The 15,665-nt window shown below is 36.9% G+C and overlaps 1 protein-coding gene across 4 annotated transcripts in view; it reads left to right on the top strand.

Annotated features, from left to right (window-relative positions):
• Positions 1-15,665, top strand: part of SAMD4A (sterile alpha motif domain containing 4A) — a 216,173-nt gene that overhangs the window by 16,182 nt on the left and 184,326 nt on the right. The window lies entirely within an intron of this gene.

Here is a 15,665-nt window from a genome sequence, read left to right as displayed (position 1 = left end):
CCCTTTGAAAAGATGTGCACACTGTGCCATCAAATAGTATTTTACAGAATTTAAATGATTTTGGTGTCCACGGCTAAATTATCAAATATAATGCTCTTATGGATATACACTTAGTAATATTTTCCATTAATGCCGTCCCCCCAATGTAGTAATAGTCCATTACAATAGTCTCAATTACCAGTGCCTTTTAAAATGCAGGTGTAGAGTCTTTAAATGCAGCTAGTCTGTTATCAGCTGTCCCATTGATAACCTTCCCTTTAAAAGTGACCTTTGAGCAATTTCATAAAGAATGAATATTTATACTGTTTTGTTGCTGAGCTGCTAAAAGAGGGGTCTGTGCAAGTAACAGGTGGCTTCAGTTGGCCTGCTTTCACTGAAATTGATTCAAATAAAGCATTGCATTATTTTACCATTGGAATTGTGACTATGTGCTAGACTGACTTCATTTTGGAATTGCATTTCAGTGTTGAGGTTTGCGTTTAGGATGGGGGTATCTTGCATGTACATGAGTTGGAGAGCTTACAGATAAGACATGGCAGCTGAAGGATAAAACATCCAGGGTTGTCTTTATGCAGCAGAGGAATTTTTACCAGAGGAGCTGGTGTTCTGGTTTAGAGGCAACTGTTCAGATTAACTCTTTAGACTTGAATTTTTTCTTTTATCTCAGCTCCAAAGCATTGAAGAGGGCCGTGTCAAATTAATTATCAGTACAGTGCTTAGCACTTAGTAGGCACTCCAAGTAAAATTTGTTTAATGGAATGAACTAGATAATTATGTTTGGAATATTATTTCACTTTTAATATGATTTAATTACTTGAAATAGATCTTTCAGTTACTGCCTTTTTCTGATTGCTTGGCAACACAATTGTTAACATGTTTTATGATTAAAATACATGTTCCAATCTAAGTTTATACTAGATAAGATTATAATATAAAGAATTAGGAGCATTAAATGGGTGAAATGGAATTAGACACAAAAGCTATTTCTGAGAAGTCTATTTTATTAAGTATACTTTCTTCTGTGTCTGAAAAGATTTGTCAAATTGTGCAAATCAGGTCCTGGCAAATTGGGTGGAAAAATTTTTAAAAAGATAAAATTCTTATAAGAAGAATTACTTTTCTACTGCAGAACAATTGAAAGAGAGAAAATCACATAAATAACACCTATCATTCTATTTCTTATTTTATTGACTATATTTAGAGTCTTCTTTCCTGCCATAAATACATGAACAATTTTTTTACACAAATACACGAATTATGACCATATAAACATACTGTACAGTGGTATATATGTTTATGTACTGTTCTGTGAAAAAATATATTTAGCTGCCTTTTTAAATTTAGTATGTCATTCATATTTCAGTGCATCACCATTCATTCTCTTACAGCAGTATTTTTAATATATTGCATTTATAGTATGGCTGTGCCATAATTTATTAAACCAAACCCTTACACTTGGCCATGTAGGTTATTTCCAGTTTCTAATAATGCTGTGCTAAATATCCTTTAAAGCCTGGTTGTTACTTAGGAATCTATGCCTGTAAGTACAATTTCTGGGTCATACATCCTTAAAATTTTGCAACAAGTGTATTAACCATATTGTCCTGAAAGATTGAACCAATGAATGTTCCTGTGCACCTTTAAGTATGTTACTTCTTGTATACTCTTTTCTACATTGGACTTTAAAAACAAACAAAGGAAACCTTTAGGTTCTTTTTATTTTCAGGTACATTTCTTTGATGATATTTTTCCCTATATTTATGGTACTGCTATTGTTTTATCCTTTTCTTCTGTCTCCTTTTCTGTTAGGGTATTTGTTTTTACTTACTAATCTATGAGCACTAATTTATGGAAATATGTATGTTCCCATTTTTGTGCGGTGTGATTTGATGTCTAGAAGTTTTAAGTTTTGATGTAGTCTATTGGTAGGAAAAGGATTTTTGAGAGCAAATGTTACTTCTATTAAAAGCTTCCTGTCTCTCCCTGTGTGGTAACATTTAGTGTTCCAGAAAGAAGAGGTCACTGCTCAGTTTAACCTAATCATCTCAGAAGTGTTTTAAGTTATTAAAACTTATACAACTTCTATATTAAGAATCAAGACATTTCTGTACTTGCATTGTTTGAACAGTATGTCAAAGAACTTGGATTACTACTTTTATCTTAGAAAATTCTCATTTTGAGTTTGGTCTATTTTATACCAACTAAGACACATTAGAGGTGGGACAAGAGTTAAAATAGATAAATGATTCATTGTGTGTGAAATTTTCTAAAGATGGAGTAATTTACATAGTCATCTATCAGAAATGCCTCAGGGTGGGGATGGAAACAATGACTGATATAGGTCTATTAAATTAAAGCTGTTGGTTTTTTGATTTATAGACACCTACTGGGTCAAACAGCCGCATGTTTTCACTCTAATGTGTTGAAATTTCATGGCCATACATGGTGTGAATACTTTAGTTGGAGTTTCCATGTTGATATTTTTCTGGTCCATTCTGCATCAAATTTATGTCACTAATATAAGTAGCAAGACTCAATTCTAAGCAAAGCTATTTAAGAAGTCAAGTGATATTATTATCAGTTAGAGCCAGTGATTCTCAATGTGGGGAGGACATATGTCCTTCCAGGAAGTAGTAAGGTGGCTTGCGTCATTCATTCATTCACTAATTTTTATTTTGCGCCTACTCAGAACCATGTTTGTGTAAGAGGGAACACATACCATGTTAGAAGTTGAAAATCCAGCTGTATACAAAACATAGCCTCTTCCTTAATTTGAGAGCAAAGCTTTGGTTTGTTTTAATCATACCTTAACTTTAATTTTCCAATAAGGCAGGAGTACTCTTTAAATTGACTGCTCTTTCTCTCAATGGCTCACTTCTTTACATTCTTCAGGTCTCTGCTCGTACATCTCCTTCTCAGAGAAACCTTCCCAACCACCTTATCTACATCTCTTACCCTGATTATTTTATTTTATTTTATTCATGGTGTTCATCACCGTATGACACAATATATTACCTGTTTGTCATTTGAATCCCCTCACGAAAATATAAAGTCCATGAAAGAAGGATGTTGCCAGTTTTGTGGATTGTTCCACTTCCCCTTATGAAACAGAACATAGAATATAGCAGGAATGCAAAAAGTATTTGTTGAGTGAATTAATTCATTGAACATTTGCATGCCTATGATGTGGCTGGCCCTGTAGGTGGTGATAAGTGCTATGAAGAAAAATAAAGCAGGTTAAGGAGATAGAGTTCTGAAAAATAACCATCTTAAAAGGGCCTGAGTTATAAAGGATGGAAGACATTGATTAGGCAGCCTCATCTTCCTTTTTCTCTCTCCTGAGTGTCTTCAAGTCCTTCCCTCTCCTTTCTTTTCTAGCTGTGTTGTAGCTACTCTGTCAGTTGTGCTGAGTCTTTATAATGAGTGATATTACATTCTTTTCATGCCTTAATGCCAACAAGTTGGCCTTCCCCCTTGAGTGGCATGAAAACCCAAATGTGGTCAACTCTTGATCTTTGTATTTCCCAGACTCCCAAGTAACATGCTTTGTAGAAGCTTGCTCTTTCCTGAAGTAGCCAAAGGCTGCCTTAGGGTTTGAGAGATGATCTAAGCTTAGTAAGTGTTCAAGGGTGCTTTTATTATAGTTTTCAGTTTCTGCTTTAATACTCACGATTCTGAGCTTAAGTTCTTTGAGAGATGCATCAGAAAGAGATTTAAAAGTTTTAAAAATTAAAGGTCCTTATCTCAGACCTTCTCTTTCCCTCAATAGCTTTGGTAGCTTGCCATTCAAACCTTCCAAGTGTCTCTCAAAGGTGGTGTGGTAGTGCCCAAAGAGGATGGATGAGGAGTGTTTTTTTGGTTATTACCATGACTGGACTTTAGCATCCATTGATAGGGGAACCCAACATCGTGCAATACAGGAGACAGTCTACCCAAGATGAATAAACCTGTCGTGAATGTCGGTAGTGCTCCCAGCAAGAAACGCTGATTCTGTCCTAGTCGTTCTCAGCAAGCATCGTTGTGGCCTTTAGGGGGTACTTTAGAAATTTGTGACATATTGTGGGTTTCACAACATTAAGGGGTGATTTGCTACTGGCATTTAGTAGGTGGAGCCAAGGATGCGTCAAGTCCTGTAATGCACCTGGCAGTTGCTCACCATGGAGAATTGCCCCACATCCTACTGGACTTTCAAATGTCCACCAGACAACAGGGAAGTGAAAAACCCTAATGATAATTATCAGAATGTACAACCAATTCTATAGAATATAGTTATGTTATAATTATTTATATATAACATAACTTATGGAAAGCAAAAGGTGTTTTTTGCACAATTTAGATGGATGGAGGTCACATTTTGTCTTCTCTGGGACTTAACTAGAAGTCACTTCCCACATTGTCAACATTACTTGTGGTTTGTAACTGGCATATCAGTCAGCGTGGATACCTGTTGCATCCATAGTGATTGAAGTATAAGGGCCAGAATCTGACCACTTCGTTATGTCTTCCGCAGATCTTGTGTCTGAAAATGTACATATTGTAATGTATGTTATACCATTATAGATTATTCTCCTTTTATTTCTCCTTTATATCACAGCTAGGTTGTAACATTGATTAAGTAGAATTATATGTAAACTAGGTTATATTATTGGTAATTTTCATTACAGAATTGTAAAGGGGGCATGGAGTCTGATGAGGTTGAAAATCTTTACCCTAACCTAACCTGACAGCCGTATTTCTCACCAATTTTCTCCATGAACTGCTTTTCAATCAGTGATTTTTCTCTGTCTCACATTTTCTTTTCCTCCAAGTATGCCTTAAACGCAAACTACCCCTCTTCCTGCAATTTCCTTCCATCTCTCCCTCTACAAATCCCACCCATCCTTCAGAGCCCAGTTTCCCTGGCAGCCTTATGAGGTCAACATTCCTCCACTACCACAGCTCTGTGACTTTCTTTCTCTCTTTCTCTCTTTCTCTCTTTCTCTCTTTCTCCCTCTCCCTCTCCCTCTCCCGCTCTCTCTTTCTCTTTCGTTCCATTTGTAAGAACTCATTCAATACCTGTCTACAGCCTGGTAGCATTAGGTAGCTTTTTGTGTTAAAGTTGTCTCTTCAAATAGCTTGTAAGCTCCCTTCAGATGGTCAACTTGATTCAGTCTTCTCCCCCCCACCACAACTCCCACCCCCCATGCAGTGTCTAACAATGCTTTGTGAATAATAGCCAGCTCACTCTCATGGGCTAGGAGCCTTTGTCTTCTTTCCTTTTCCAGATAGGAATTCTTTTCTGTATATCATGTTGCTAACTACAAAAGTAAACCATATTCATTGTTAAGACATTTTTAGATATAGAAAAGTAAAAGGAGGATATAATCATCATCATTGATCTGCCACCCAGAGCCACTCATTTCTTATCATTTTAGAGCATTTCCTTCTAGGCTGTCTTCTCTGTGTATGTGGGTGATTTTAAGAAAATTAGATCATGTACTTTGTATAGTTTGTATTTTGCTCCCCCCACCACATTTCATTGAATGTTATACTGAGTAGATTCTTGTGTCACTAGTCTTAGAAAATATTTATATATAACATAACTTATGGAAAGTTTTAGGCATGCAAAAAATAGAGTAATACAATAAACTTCTAGATACTCAATGTTTAGCTTCAATAATTATCAGTATTCTGTCATTCTGAATATGTGGTTTGTAATGGATGCATACCATTCTGTTCTTTGGGTAATACATAATTTATTTAACAATTTCTCTGTTATTGAAAATTTAGATGATTTCTAGTTTTCTATAATTATAGATGCCGATGTTTTTGTCCTTCTGGTCATAATTATCATTCTTGTTTCTTGGAGAACCTAATTAATTTCTTCATGATTAAGTAATTCTAATTATTATTAGTTTTGTATTCTGGGATTTTTATTGTATTTCATATCTATGACTGGTTTCATTGCCATTTTTCTTTTCTCCATTCATCAATTATTTGTTGTAGTAGACAGAATGGGTCTCAAATGAATTCAATAACAGGTCATGTTTTTCTATTCATTTTGTAGAAAAATTAACCAACTCCTGAAAACTGGCAATGTAAGGGGATGGTGTTTACTTTCTAGATAATTAAGGGGCAAGCACAAGAAGGAAAGAGAAAATGGTTTCATAGAAACAATATCTGATAAATTATAATCTTTTCCAACGGAAAATTAATTTTGATTGGAAAATGGCCTCCACTTGAAGACAGAACTGGTGACCATCTAAACTGAGGTGCACTTGAACCACCAATATGTACCAATGTTCTTTTCCAGCTGATTTGAATTTATATTTTAGCAAGTATATTGGTATTTAAAAAACCCCAGCTTCTTTAAATGCAGAGGTCCCACAGGCAGCTTCTCTTTTTAAGAGGTTAAGAGGTACATTCTCAGGCAGGGGCAAGAGATATTTTCCTTAGATTTGGCCCATTGTGAGCCATGGGAGGATGAGTGACGGGGGGAGAATCAGATGCATGATGGGATTACTGGTCCCCTGTGAAAGTGAGGGAAGCATTGCTGTTGCCCTAGTTCTGATGGGATTCCTTCTGCAGTATCTGCTGAAATTTTTAGACCAGATCATATACAGGAAGATGACTCATGCGCCTACCTACTCTAAGAATATGTCTGTTTTTTCTATTACAAAGTAAAATATGTTTGCTGTAAAAAAAAAAAAAAAAAAAAACCACATAGATTTTTCAGAGATTTATAACAGAGATGTGTAATATGGAAAGTAAAAGTTTCCTATAACCCATACCCCTCCCGTCTAGATGACCACTGTAAGCAGTGCTATATATGCTTACCTTGATTTCCTCTATGCCGATGTTAGCATATATTATCTGCATAATGCACAGAAAAAAACGCTACCTTTTAAAATGGTAGGATAATCAGTGACTGTTCAGACCTTTGAAGTATAGAGACCATGTACAGTTTGTCCTGGTTAGAGGTAAAATGATAAATACAAATAACAGGACAGAACTGGTTACGTATGGAAAATTGTAACAGAAAGGAAAGCTTCAGAAAAGGAGGGAGTAAGCTCAAACTTTTATTATTATTCAGAGGTTAGATTTTTATCGCTGAATCACATTTAATTGGTGGTTGTACTTTTTCCCTTGGGAACACATTAAAATAGTCACTATGACAAGATGACTGAATCATGAATGAATTTAAAATATTAAACTAGTCTCAGCCATACTAACATCTCAGCAACTTGTTGGAACTTAATTTTTGCATTGGAATGTAAGTGACAGGAATGTGCCTTGCTAACGTGAGGACTTTTTTCTTTTAATTTTGGGAACACTACAAATAATGCATTTCAAAAGCTCTATTTCCAATTTAGGGCGAACCATGAATGATTAGTTATATTGCTACTATAACAGGTGTTTAAATAATGAAGATGGTAGAATTTTTACATGCGAAATCCCACCTTGTTCATTCATTAAAAATACCTCCTCTTTGGCATGACCTATATTCAGTATTCGAGACACAAACTTGTAAAACTTGCCCCTGTCACTCTGGTATATTGTAGCTGCTTTCCCACCCATGTGGAGTACCTTCCTCTCTTCCATCTGACAACATCTCTCTCATCCTTCATGTCTAACACAAGGTCACTTCTGATGTCCAGTGTTTTTAGCTCTGTAGACTGACAGCAGATCCCTCATTTATGTTCTTCTCACATTTGAACACATGTCCACTAAAGCGTTATCTCATTGTCTTATAAGTACATAATAACAGAGACCAATGTTGAGTTCCATGAGTTCAGGCTCCTCCTATCTTCGTAGCCCCAGAGTCAAAATGGGTACATAGTTGGTGCTAAACATATAGAGAGATATAGATGAATATTTGCTGAATAAATGATTACGTGAATTAACAAATCTAGTAAAGTTGACTAAAATCTTTACATTCCTAAGTATAATACAAGGAGTCAAGGAACAGCCTTAAGAAGAGTAAAAGGATAGTCTAATGTCCCGCTTATTGTGTCCCTTTTAGTGTCTGATACCTAGATATTTTGTTAATTGGACTAAGCAGGGCACCTGAAAGTGTTTAATGGGGTTAAATGGGAGGAAAGTTTTCAATATAACACCTTAATGGCACATCTCATTCAAAATTATTTAAAAATTGTTAACTGTCTGATGTAGGCATTTCAGGAAAATATCTTTTAAAGAAAAATATCTTTTTCTTAAAAGATCTCTGCTCCATGGAGCTTTCATGATTTGAAAATTGTAGTTTTAGTGGGAGGATACTTTTTTTGGCCTTCCATGTTAACTGTTCCAGAGTGGAACTGTTCATCTAAGGATTTTAGTCACTCAGAACTATGATTTAGAAATTAGAATTCATGTAAGGCTCAAGAAATAGTATCTTTTCAACGTAGAAGAAATAGAGTAAAGGTAGCCTTACCTAGTGGATCTCTTTCCTCTATGGAATTAGACTTCCAGGTCTGGAAGCAGGGGACCTTGATGTTTTCTGTTTAGCATCACAACTAGATCATGGTATGTGACATGGGAAAATGTATCAGTTAGGTCCTGGCAGGAAAGAGAAGACTCCCTCAAAAGGGGTAGTGGAACAAATCAAAGGACCCCTAACACAGATGTAGGCAGGGGTCAGGGAAATCAACAAGACTTGGCAAAACATCCTAGAGTAACCATTATCTCTCCTTAGTCCTAAGGACAGAAGGAAAGGGAGAATCTCTTGGAACCTTGTAAGTTTAGCTGTAGGGAGGGGCCCCCTGACAGGAGCCGTGGCCAGCCATTGGGGGAAGATTGCAGTCACTGCCAAAGCAGCCTGGCAGGGCAGGAGCCAAGGGGATAAATACCCCAGCCACTCTCTCTTTCCTCCCCTCAGTTTCCTGCAGGCCATCCTATTGGACCCCAGTGGACCCCATTGGACCCCAATGAACCCCAGAATGCCAAGAGATGTTGTCTGAGAAGGTTAGCCTCCTGGGGCACAGAGCAGGGTGAGGAGGGGGCAGAGTGGATCTGGGGTGGGGGGAAGCGCAAATGGAGAATATCCAGCTAGGAAGGGAAAAAATCTTCAAGTTAGGAAAAGTAGCCTCCCTGCTCATAGCATTCCTGTATTCATTTGAGGGGTTAACTGGTGTGCCTCATTTGTTAGGATTTTATTGCTTATAGACTGACATCTAAATTAGATGTCATGAAAGGGAGCCCCATGCATGTTTTGTTTGACTCAGACAGCATTTTCTTAAAACCAACCAAGCAACAACAACAGAAAAGCCTATGTATTGTGTTTTGGGAGATTCACATCAAAATCTGAGTTTCGTACTTCTTTTGACAAATGGAAAATTTGGCAGCCCTGAACATGTATTCCTATGTGGGAACAATTTGCTAAATTCAGTAGGAGCTGCCCCTTTAGACAGATAAGGACTCTTCAATTTGTCTCAACCCCAGCATTCCCTATTGTAGTCCTAAAACCACATTGCCTTTGCCTGGCCCTTTAAACATTCAAGTCTGTGGCCTTAACAAAGCATTTTAGAGAAGGAAGGACAGATGCATCACACTTAACCTAGAAAGAGAGTGAGTTCTGACTTGGAAGATGCATTTCTCAACCAGAGAGACGGGGAGACTAATCTTGTCCCTAGGCACACAGTCTGAGTGTGTTTGTTAGACTAATTAGAAGGTTTTGAAGGAGGAGAATCAGTTTGATTCTGTAGGTCAGTCTCTAAGTTCACCTTTAAACTTTTAATTCTTTTCTATAGATCAAAGATTGTTGAATGGAATATGTTCCCAGCTTATTCCTTATTTCAGTGCAAGGGCATGCTAGGGAAAGAGAAAGGCTGAAATGGGCCAGAGGGGACATTGAACAAGAGGAGGGATGAGGAGACTGGAGAGGAGCCTTTTCGCTCATTGGTCCCCTCTTTCTTTTAGGAGAGGGCAGTCTCTAAATTGTTGCCTTGTCCCTTCCTGAGAGCTGGGTACTTACTGGGGCCTGAAGGAGTAGCCTCAGACTTCTGTCCTTAAGCCTAAAGGTCCGGCTGTAAGTTAATATTTTTAAATGGTGGTAAATATACATAACATTAAGTTTCCCATTTGTAACCATTTTTAAGTGTATAGTTCAATGTCATTACCTGCATTCACATTGTTGTGTGACTACTACTACCTTCCATCTCCAGATCTGTTTTTATCTTCCCAAACAGAAACTCTGAATGCAATAAGCACTAACTCCCCATTCGCCCCAACCCCCAGCCCCAGGCAACCAGCATTGTTCTTTCTGTCTCTGTGAATGTGACCACTCTAGGTACCTCATGTAAGTGGAATCATACAATATTTGTTCTTCTGTGCTTGGCTTATTTCATTTGGCATGATGTTTTCTAGGTGTATCCATGTTGTAGCATATATCAGGATTTCCTTCCTTTTTAAGACTGAATAATATTCCATTGTATGTATGTACCAGTTTGTTTATCCATTGATCTGTCAGACATTTGGATTGTTCCTACCTTTTGGCAGTTGTGAATAATGCTACTTGTTAGTTCCCTGAATGTTAGGGACTTCATGTTAGGTCTCTAAATGTTAGGTCTCAGAGACCTTGACTTACAGACAGAGCCATGTCTGCAAGAAAACAACAAAATGTCTGTTGGCCTGCACCTGCAGACAGAGCCAAACTTGGCGATAACAGAAAACACCACAAAACAGCTACTGGCTTTGCAGGCAGTCAGCACTTTCTATTCAAACAATGCTACCCTGTCAGCACAGCCCCTATAACACCCTCCTCACCCGCTCCCTTGGGGCTGCAAGTCTTTTTTAAAAAAGAAGCCATCTTTTGCTCAGCCCAATAAACTTGTCTCTTACAATAAAAACTTTCTTAACTTGCCTGACCATGCACGTTCCTTTACCGGCCGACCTATCACTACTATGAACATAGGTATACAAATATCTGTTCAGGTTTCTGCTATCAGTTATTTTAAAATATTTCATAAGTAATCCCACACAAACTGTAGAAAACTTGGAAGACATAGATTAAAAAACAAACAAACCATGGATAACCATAGCATCAAAGACGATGATGATGACAGTGGCACATGTGTGGCCCTCACTATGTGCCAGATATTAGATTAAGTGCTTTGCATGTTTATTCCTCATAATAGCCCCATGAAGCTGGTACTGTTCTTCCCATTACAAATGAGAAGAGTGAAGTGCAAACAAGGTTAAAATGCGTAGGTTTATACAGCTAGAAAATGCCACAATCAGGATTTGAACTCAGTCTGGTTCCGGAGTCCTTGCCTAACGTAACTGTTATGTTATCCTGTCCCCCAAGGCTAACCCCAACACAGCCATAGCCTTCTAAAGCTTTTTCCTCTGCAAATATAGGTATACATATAGTTACATGTGTATACACAATGAGGTAATACTACATACATCCTATTTTAGAATTGGTTTTCTTCAGTAATAACAGTTTAAATAACTATGTAGCGGTCAATCTTCTGAAGATATCCTCATTGATAAATATTGTTATGATAGAAAAAAATTTAGTTTTCTCCCGGTTTTTCACTATTATAAAACACTGTGCTATACCTCTTTTACATACATATTTTAAAACACTCATCTGAATCTGTTTCTTAGGAAAAATAGATTTTCAAAAGTTATTCTTCCTCTCTCTCACTACCTTTATTAAAAATTGCTTTGTTTTCTGATTTTAAAAGAAACAAAGTAGAGAAGAAAGTAGACAACCTATAGTTTATTAATATAAACAGTACTGTCAGGAACATCCTGTTACTTACATTTTTGTGCACTTGTCCTGATTCCTTTAGCGTAAATTTCTAGAAAAGGAGTTGCTGAGGTGTAATGCACATTTACATCTTTGACACATATTTCCAAATAGTATACCTGTTTTTAAGATTTTTAATTCCTGTTGTCAAATTGCCCTATATATTTGGAGTAATAGCTACTGTGTTTCCCCGAAAATAAGACCTAGCCGGACCATCAGCTCTAATGCATCTTTTGGATCAAAAATTAATATAATACCCAGCATTATATTATATTATATGATATTATACCGGGTATTATATTATATTAGACCGGGTTTTATATTATATAAGATAATAGACCGGGTCTTATATTAATTTTTGCTCCAAAAGACTCATTAGAGCTGATGGTCTGGCAAGATGCAAGGTCTTATTTTCGGAGAAACACGATACTTTTTGAAGAAGTGAGGATAAAAATCAAGACAAATATAACCCAACATAAAGGCAACTTGTTTGTGATAGAAAGAGACTATATTTTTATCTGCTAGTGCCATCCATTACAAGTAATCTCAGCACCTTGTTTTTTTTAACCACAAGTAGGATAGTTAGAACCCACAAATTTTGTAAGAAAAATGTTTGTACTATGAGAAAAAATTTTAAGAATACTGTACTCCTTGGACTGTATCAAGAGAAATGGGCTATAATCTCTAAGATAAAAGAATTAGAGTTCTAATTCTAAGCACTAAATTCTAATTCTGGCTCAGATGTTTCTCTGTCTGTATGATCTAGGACAGGTTTCTTGGCTTGTCTTAATCTTCTCATCTATTCAGTGGGGAAAATATCATAATTGACTCACAGTATTACTGTAAAAATTAAATGAAATAACCTCATACTTGTTAGAATGGCTGTTATCAAAAAGACAAGAAATAAGTGTTGGGAGAGGATGTGGAGAAAAGAACCTTTGAGTACTGTTGGTGAGATTGTAAGTTGGTGCAGCCATTATGGAAAACAATATAGTGGTTCCTTAAAAAATTAAGACTAGAACTACCATATGATCCAACAATTCCTCTTCTGAGGATCTATCAAAGAATATGAAAACACTAACTCAAGAAGATATATGTATCTATCTATGTTCAGTGCAGCATTATTTACAACAGTCAAGATACAGAAACAACCTGTGTCCATTGATGGATAAATGGATAAAGAAGATGACACACACACATAGGAATACTATTCAGACATAAAAAGATGAAATACTGCCATTTGTGACCACATGGATGGATCTTGAGGGTATTATACTAAGTGAAATAAGTCAGATAAGAAAGGACAAAAACTGTGATTCCATTTATTTAAGGAATATAAAACAAAAAGTCACAAATTAACTAACAAAACAAAAAGAAACTCATAGATGCAGACCACAGAATAGTGGTTACCACAGGAAAGGGGGATGGAAGGAGGGCAAATTGGGTAAAAGGTGTCAAATATACAGTAATGGAAGAAAACTAGACTTTTGGTGGTGAGCACACAACAGATACCGAGTTATAATGTTGTACACCTGAAATTTTATATAATGTTATTAACCAATGTTACCTCAATAAATAATCAAATGAGATAATACCACAGGTGAAAATATACTTTGTAAAGTACAAAGCAATATACAAATATGCTATCATTAATAACAACAGGAATCCTAATCATAAAATGTTCAGGTATAGTTCCTTCTTGTTATTCCCCAAATTACAGATCAATTACTCAGGTAGACATACCATTAAAACTCTGTGTCTCTTTCCTTCTTAAAACACTGGGAGTTCTCTATCTGAAATAAAAAGTTCAGGAGAATTTATGTACTTGTAGTCTTAGATCTTGGAGAGAAGAGGTACATATTCCTGCATATTCCCGGATCATTAATCTACTATCAATTCTACTCCAAACCTTGTACCACATCATTTCCTAATGCCAGACTGGAGTGAATAATAACCTTTTGGCAGATCAAATTTCAGTTTTAAAATCCAGGAAGCAAAGCTGTGTCCTGGCTTTTCTTCTTTTAAAATTATAGCTAAAATCCCGTTTCTGTTTTTTAGGCAAGTTAGATGCCCGGTTTCTGCCAGGTCCCTCGTCTGCGTACATCACTGTCATAAACCCAGGCAGTCTGGTTAGGCAGCTACTTATGAAATCGTATTTCAGCATTAAATGCTCCACACCTGAAATTAAGATATTTGGAAGACATTTGCCAGCGGTTTGTTGTTGTCCCTGGTTTTGTTTTCCTTTTATGTTTGTTCCTAAATGATCTTTATTAAGTTTATCCAGTACTTCCATTGACCCAGCTGCTTGGAATCTGGTGAACTGTCAACAGGATATAACTTCTCTCAGAATTTGTTATTCTGCTGGAACCGTGCTGTGATGTTTTTGTGATTGAGTTAGCCACCAGATAACCCTTCCTGTAACTTTCTAGACTAAAATTGTTTCTCAGTGTTGTCCAGAACTTTGGGTTGGTATCTCTCAAGTAACTGTTTAGCACGCAAAGCTTATTAAAAGTTTGCTACTGAAAAACAATATGGGTCTTGCCTGGAGGAGCCATTGTAGGGATTTTCTGGTAAGATTTCAAGGCAGGATCCTTCATATTACTAACAGAATGTCACCCCGTAGTACCTACATTCTGTGCTGAAAATGCCCAACCTTAATCTTTCCTTGAGGAAGACAATTTGCAGGGCAGGTTAATCATCAGTTACTCCAGGTTCTCTAATATGTACCATTTCATCATACTAGCACCAGAAACCAGCTTGTTCGGACTCCCTTCACTAAGCTGTGCACAGATGCGCCTTTACTGAGCTGCATTTCAACGTCTGGGCTTCAGCTTCTACCAACGCTTAAAGGAAGAAATGGTCACCTGACTTCAGCTGCAATCACCATTTCTTATTTCTCAGTTTATTTTATGGAGGGACTATGCTATAAATTCCTCTTTGAGCTCAACAATAGAAAATGGACAGTCTCTCCTGACAAATCCATCTGCTTCCACATTTACGAAATTGAGAATTCCTAACCTATCATGTTTCCTTCCTAGCATTGGTTTCCTAAGCTCAGAGCCAAAATTAGTGCTTCATTACAATAACTCTCATCTCTATTTCCTGGTAGTTATCTCCCCTTTCTTCCATGTGGATTAGCTCTTCTTTTCTTTATTTCAATGATCCTGTACACATGTTTATTTTAAGCCATTTTAAACCCTTTATGGAAGTAGATGGAGTTCAGATTATAAATAAAATGGTATTGCTTGTATTATTGCCAGTCACATTTATTGATTCACCTTTGGTGTTAGTTTCCTGCTTCTCTCTGAATTTCTCCTTTATCCTTTTTGATTCATTCATATTTTCCTGGGGATGAAAAACAGGAAAGTGAGCAAAAAAGGAATATGATCCTCACCAGAAACCTGGCAACACTTTTATAGTCTAAAGTACAAATTAATAAAGCCTACTGTACAAATGCATTCATTTTCTTGTAAATCAAAGAGCTGTCACTTGTCTTAGATACAGTATAATTATGGTTAGAATAATTGGTTAGTTGACGTGGTTGAGGTTAAACAGTGGACTTCATGGCCATGGGTTCCACTGGAGGCTTCAGTGTTAGAATTTATAAAGTGCTTTTTAGTTGAATCTCATGTCTGGGTGTAGAGTTGCTGTTTTAGGCAGAAACCAAGGCTGATGACTTGGAGAAAAGACTGACCTCTCAGACACTCTTATGTCACTATCCATAAGAACTGATATGGATACTAGGGTTGTAAAGCCACACTTGGGCTAGAGTGACTTAAAGCCTTTAGGATAAGATGATGATCCTGGGTCACTGGAGAAAACAGAAAACACCGAAGGCACCTGGCAATATTAGAGAGACTATTGAAGAAAATCATGGAAACAGGGGAAAGCAAGACAAGAGACAGCAGGATCCTGGGACCCAGGTGGTACTAGA

The sequence above is a fragment of the Rhinolophus sinicus genome, linkage group LG03 (genome assembly GCF_036562045.2).
Source record: "Rhinolophus sinicus isolate RSC01 linkage group LG03, ASM3656204v1, whole genome shotgun sequence".
Lineage (NCBI taxonomy): Eukaryota > Metazoa > Chordata > Mammalia > Chiroptera > Rhinolophidae > Rhinolophus > Rhinolophus sinicus.
Note: the sequence above shows the minus strand (reverse complement) of the source record. Positions and strands in the feature narration are given on the sequence as shown.